Below are 7,368 nucleotides of genomic sequence, written 5' to 3' on the forward strand. Positions count from 1 at the left end.
GGTAGAAACTAAATTCTTGAATTAATTAAAATTTCTTGGTAATCATTTTAAACCTCCTTAGTCTTTACAAATTGTTGTAATAAAAAGTTGACATAAATTTTTTTAATGTATCAACAACTGAGCATTAATTGGAATAAAGCTTATTTCTATTGTGCCATCTTTAATCTTTTATTGAAAATAATGGTGTATTTATCAACTTGATACAACTTATATTATTACTTGGAATTAAGGTTGGCATATTGATACTCATTTGCAACTCCTTATGTAACCTTCACAAATATGTAAGATCAGAAGGTCATTGAGAGACAATTCAATATCATACTTTTGTTCTTAATAGAACTATAGTATCTTGAAGGTTATTGCTCTAGTGAATTGGAGCACCTCTAAATTGATGAAAAATTCTACTAATTAATCTTCTATTATTTGGATGACAACTAAAATCAACATTTGTAAATGTAAATAATCCTTTGTCTCATCTAATGAATTACATAATATCATAAGCTATAATTTCTTTTAAGTATCTTAAAATATTTCTTATTGCTTGTAAGTGAGTTTAGCATACAAAGTATTATTGACTATCAAATTGGTACAAAATATTGTCAATGTATAATTCTCTCTATATGACTTTTTGCATATTAGTATTAGCTCTTAATTATTCTAGATTTATTGCTTTTTAAGGTGATATTAATTCTATCTCATCTTCTACAAAAAAAAATCAATATTATCATAGTATTTTTAATTAGTTGTAGGTCCTAACTCACATTACTTCTTGCTTACAAAAAAAAAATCAATAATTTTTTTTTGTGGGTTTTTAATTAGAACTATATGTTCATATGCTACTCGTGACTCATTGAAAATGAAATCTTTGCTTAACATTATTTTCTCACTTATTAGATCATATAATCAATAAACTTTACTTTTGTCATCATAACTAACACAAATATATTTGTGGATCTTAAAATCTAACTTGTATTTGTTATCTATTAAAATATGAATAAAATCAATTGATCTAATAATCCTTAAATGATCAACTACTGGTTTATTTTTAATATACTTTTATTTTAACATAATACCATGATTTGCTTTTGTTAGATTTTGGTTTAATGAATAGTTTATTGTGTTAATTAGTTTGCTTTAGAGAAACATTGATAGTCAATTTTCATATACCAAACTATATATTCTTTTTACTATAAAATAATTTCTTCTTTTAGCTATTTTATTTTTAGTAAGAATTTAAGCTTGTATTAAATGACATCTAATGTCATAAGTTTTTAGAAATATATTAAAATATTTTAAAAAAACCTCGCCTCTTCTTATATCTTTTAAGCCATATTTTTAATTTATTTTTTATAGTCGTATATTTGAATTGGTAGTCTAATATTTTACAATCTTTGAACTTATATAAACTATTGTACTAGTCTTGTTTTTTAAATACTACTATATTATTTTTGATTATATTATCCAATATACAAATATGTTTAGAATAAACATGATTACTTATTTTATATCAACAAAAAATCTATAGATATAAAATCATATTTGATAGAAGGTGAGTACAAAATATTTGTGATTTTTATTTCACCATCACCAACTTTAAACATTTTCTTTTTCCAAAAGTTTTATAAAACTCTCTTTCAATTATAATAATATTTTTTTTTATAATTGATTTTATATTTTTAAAATATCTTTTTTTCTAATTACATAAATATTATATTCAAAATATACATACCACCTATGTGAATTTATCAAATCTATTTCAAGATTTTTTACTTAAATTAAGTTTTTACTATTTAAATCATATTTTTTTGCTAATCATGTTAATTTTTTAAAAACTAGGTGGTTCTTTGTAGTAAAAATAGTTATAAGACATATGCGTTGGTTTATTACAAATAAAACAAAATAAGGTATTTTTTTCTTCATTTATTTTTTATATTTTATTTTTATATTTGCTATTTTTTCTACTACAATATTTATTACTATTATTACAAAAATTATTATGTCTCACTTATCAATGGCCAAATCTCCTTTCTTTGCTTCTTCTAAAGAATTGATTATAATTTTTGCATTATGTAATTGCTAATGATTTATCTACAATATCTCCAAAATATAGTACCTTCATTTGAAGCTTGTGGTTATCATTGATCATCTTTTTAACAATTTGATAAAAAATTAGAAATAATATCAAAGTATTCATATATATGATTAGTTCTTCAAATAATTGAAGTAAATAATTTGTTAGAATATTAACCATCATATACTCAAGGACTTTCTTTTTAATTAACTATTATTTAATGTCAATTTTTTGTAAAGTTCTTTTGCATTCTTCAAATATTTTTCAACATCATATCCTTCCTTCATCTTTATAGAATGAAGTTTTTTTGTTAGTAGAAGAATCTAAGAATGATCTGTACTTTGGAATGTATTTTGCAACATTTTCCATGCATTGGTTGGATTAGGTTTTTGAACTACTATATCTATAAATTCATCCTTTATAGAAACAAAAAGTCTTATATGAGTTTTACATATATTTTTTTAAAGAGAAATCTCATTCAATATTAGACCATTAAATATAGTAGCAAAAAAAAGAAGTATTACTTTTATTTTTATAATATGTTACAAATCTTTTCTAAAAAGAATAAATTTTATTTTTAATTTTTATACATAGTAGTTGCTCTCTCCTTCAAATTTCTTTGCTTCTTCAATATTAAAGTGTGTTTTATCTTCAATCATAATATTGTCAAAAAATATTTTTTTTATTTTTATTTATTTTTATTTTTATATTTTGATATCAAATTAGAAATTAACATCTTGATCATTCTAGAATCCAATCAAAGAATAAATTTTCTTATTTCATTAATTATTATTCCACATATATATATATATATATATATATATATATGAAGGACATGAATCTTAAAGAATTAAAAGATCAAGACATTCTTGTGTCACTCAAAAAGATTAGATAATCACTCAAAGATGATATGATATTATACTAGAATGGCTATTGCTAAAGATAAGAATACTAGAAAGTCTTGAAAATAAGACTAAGAAGTAGAAAGGCATTGACAAGAGTGAAGAAGGCTACACTCTTATTTCTACATATATTCTTAATTAGGAGCTATGTGGCAATATTCTATAGGACTTCTTAAATGTGTTGACTTTACAAGTCATGTTGTTATGTAGTAATAAAATTATATAATAAAAAATAAAAATATAGATGTTATTATAGAAGAGCCTAATTGAAAGACATAATAAAAAAATAAGAATAAATAATAAAAAGATAATAAAAGATTTGGTCATAATACCGCTTTTTGTAGAAGGAATTTTTATTTATTTTATAGATGCATAAATGAATCAAATCAAAGTAAATGAGATAAGAAATTAATATGTACATATTTAAAATAAAGTTAAAAATAAGTTAAAGCAAAATTTATCTCAAATTATCAAAAATTGATACCCGAAAAGGACCAATTGTCAATCTATATCAAAATCAGATCCAAAGACACAAAATTATATCCATATAGTGACTCTAAGGTTTTTATAGAAATCAAAGATTAAAATTTGAGAGCAAACTTAAGAAAAGATTTTTAAGCATTATTTTTATATTATTTGAATCAATATTAAGACTTTGAGCGATTTTTAAAATTAATAATGTTCTTCATGGATTTAGACTTTGAAAAATACAAATATGTTCACAAATTTGAAGATTTCTTGAGTTTTGTGGCATATATATAAATGAAATTTGGGTAGTTTGTTCGTGTGCTTATTATGAATTTGTATGCAAAATTTGAAGTCAATTGAATGGTTAGATTGAAGCATATGAAGGTTTTTGTAAATTGAAGATTTAGAAATTGGAGTCTGATAGTCAATGAGTGTTTTTAAGATCTTTAGAAATTTATCAATTAGATTAGAGTTAAAATCATTTATATAAATAATAGATTTTATTTTTTAATATTTATGTAAAATTTAAAAATAATTCAATGATTTAAAAAGGAAATATTGGTGCTTGAAGTTCAACATTGAAGTTGGAGTAGGAGGCTACCTTATATCTAATTGGATTATCTTGCATTCCTCTCAATTGACAAGTGTGATCAATTTCATCTTTCTTATGCTTATTTTCAACTAAATTATTTATAATTTTTTAAAATTTGAATTGATATTAATGATTCAATTATTACTTATTGAAGTTTAAATCTACTATAGGATTTGTTAAGAATTTGTTTAAGATTTAGAGTTTGATTAGGATTTGGTTAGAATTTGGTTAGGATTTCATTTAGGATTTATTTAGGTTTTAGGATTTTATTAGGATTTCAATTAGATTTTTATATAAGATTTGGTTAAGATTTATTAGGATTTTAATTAGGATTAAATTAATTTAATCCTAATTAAAATTAACCATTGTCCAAAGAAGCGATGCAACCATAAAATGAGGAGTACGGCGATTAAAGAAGACATCATGTCTGAAAAAGAATTTGTCCAGCTATAATAGGGACTATGCGGCTGGAACCTTGTACAACGCCTAGTGAAGGTCCTATCCTCTCCTTAGAACCCTCTCTATGTATTACAATAAATGTTATTCTATGACCTAAACATCTCAAAGCCTCTGCCTTGCTAGATTCAGGAGCCGTAGTATATTTCTTAGATGAAAAATTTGCTAAAAGACATAGCATATTTTTAGTAAAGAAAACTAAACTTGTTCATATAGAAGTCATAGATGGTTGCCAAGTATTACAAAAACTAAGAGATGCAGGACTCTATACCAAGATAAAAAAGTGTGTATTTCACACTACTCAAGTTGACTTCTTAGGATACATCATTTCAAATGATGGACTTATGATGGATCCTAAGAAAGTTCAAACTATTATGAATTGGAAGATCCCAAAAACGATAAGAGATGTCTAATATTTTTTGGGATTTGCCAACTACTATCAGATCTTCATCAAAGACTCCTCTCAAGTTGCATCTCTACTTACACATTTGACTTGTAAAGACAAACTTTAATGGAATCAAGAAGCAGAAGTAGTATTTGAAGCTTTGAAGACAATCTTTGTTTCTGCACTAATCTTGTATCGGGTCAATTTTTCTAAGCCATTTATTATAGAAACAGATGCATCAGACTTTGCTTTGGGTGTATTATTGTCACAAATAGGAACAGATGATAAACTTCATCCAATAGCTTTTTATTTCAGAAAATTTTCAAGAGCCGAGATTAACTACGAGATCCACGACAAAGAACTTCTTGCAATCATGGATTTGTTTCAAGAATGGCGCCATTATCTAGAAGGTGCTTCTAGCCCACTCACAGTGTATACGGATCACAAGAACCTTGAATATTTTATATCAGCATGTATTTTGAATCATCGCCAAGCCCGTTAGAGTATGTCTTTGTCAAGATTTGAATTCAAGATCACTTATCGAGTAGGAAAACAAAAAGATTTGTCAAATGCACTCTCTAGACAATCTTATCTTTCACCAAAGGAAAGAGATGCTGCTTTTGATCAACAACGAATAATTCTCTTCAAGCTAGAGCATCTTCATCTTTGAGCAATGAAATCAATACTAACTGTTGATTCAACTTTCATTAAGCAAGTTCAGTCAAGTATGCCTTCTGATCCTCTTATTCGTGATATGAATAGAAATCCTTCAAAGCCTCATGATACTTTCAAGTTTGAATTCAATAAGAATCTATTATATTTTGAGGGATTCCTATATGTTCTAGAATGTGAAGCTCGATTACAAGTTCTTCAAGCTCATCATGACTTTCCAGCAACATGACATTTTGGGTACAATAAAACTTTGGAATTAATATCCAGAAACTTTTGGTCCCTACAAATCTGGAAAGTAGTTAAAGATTTTGTACAATCTTGTGATCTTTACTCAAGATCAAAAATTCCTCAACCTTGCGGACTTCTTCAACCATTACCCATTCCAAAACAACCATTGTCTTCTATTTCTATGGATTTTATCATGGATCTTCCAATCTCAGATTCTTATGGCTTTATATTCGTGATAGTAGATCATTTTACCAAGATGGCACATTTTGTACCATATACAAAATCTATCATAAGTGAAGAAATAGCTAAGCTCTTTCTTGACAATATCTATCGTTATCATGGATTACTCAAGGATATTATATCAGATAGGGGAACTCAATTTGTATCAAGATTTTGGCGGATGTTAGGGACATATTCCTTAGAACTTTCTAGAGAGAAGTTTCTAGAACCTTCTAGAAAACAAGCCTCTAGAACCTTCTAGAAGAGAAGCCTCTGGAACCTTTTAGAGAGAAGTTTCCAGAAGCTTCTAGAAAGGAAGTCTCTGGAACCTTCTAGAAGAGAAGTTTCTAGAAGCTTCTAGAAAGGAATCCCCTGGAACTTTCTAGAAGCTTCCTAGTTAATAGAAGTAGCTCGAGAAGTTTCTAGAACCTTCTAAAAAGGAAGCCTCTGGAATCTTCTAGAAGCTTCCTAGTTAATAGAAGTAGTTCGAGAAGCTTCATAAGTAGGAGTATATATAGGAATCGAGGCTGAAGAGTTCTTCAGTCTCGACAACACATCTCTTGGAGTTCTAGCTCACTTTTCTTGTGTTGTTCTTGTACTCATCTATTTAATCTAGTTCTGCCACTTCTTCTTGAACTTCTTCTTAGATTTCAAGTCTGTATTTTGTGTCCGTGACAGTTTGTCGAGACTGCACTAACTTGAGATATCAGAGCTAGTTCTTTCTTAGTAGAGTGTGGATTACCCCTCTACTTGAAGGTATACTAGCATTTTTTAGAGGTTGCGGATTACCCTCCTCTAAGCTGATACTTTTTCTGTTACAATATTGGAGTCTTATTCTTCTTGGAGAGAGTGGATTACCCCTCTTCTTGAAATTCTTAAGGCGTTTTATAGGTTGTGGATTACCCTCCTATAAACCAATATTGCCTCTTATAGGGTCATTTTTGTCCTTCTTTTAGAATGGCTGGAGGTCAAGACATTAGTATGACAAAAAGTTCGGAGTCTAAGTTAGATGCTATTATGAATGCCATCGCTACGTTATCACAAAGAACTGCAGAGATTGAAGGAGTGGTGGCAAGGCTTCATAATGATGGAGTATCTGGGATAGCACAATCTAAACTACACTAGCCTCAAATTTTGGCACTTGGAGAAACAACTTTACCTCAGGTTCGACAAGAACCACTAGTTCTACAACATAAGGAGCCTCGAGTTAGCCTTCCAGATAAGTTTGATGGAACACGTTCCAAGTTTCGAGGATTCGTCAATCAAATCAGGTTAATAATGGTTTTACAGCCCGAACGATATCCAACGGAGGAGTCACGTGGTGGGCTTGTTGGAACCTTACTTACGGGACAAGCTCTATCATGGTTTGCTCCTT

The sequence above is a fragment of the Physcomitrium patens genome, chromosome 9 (genome assembly GCF_059467195.1).
Source record: "Physcomitrium patens ecotype Gransden chromosome 9, ASM5946719v1, whole genome shotgun sequence".
Lineage (NCBI taxonomy): Eukaryota > Viridiplantae > Streptophyta > Bryopsida > Funariales > Funariaceae > Physcomitrium > Physcomitrium patens.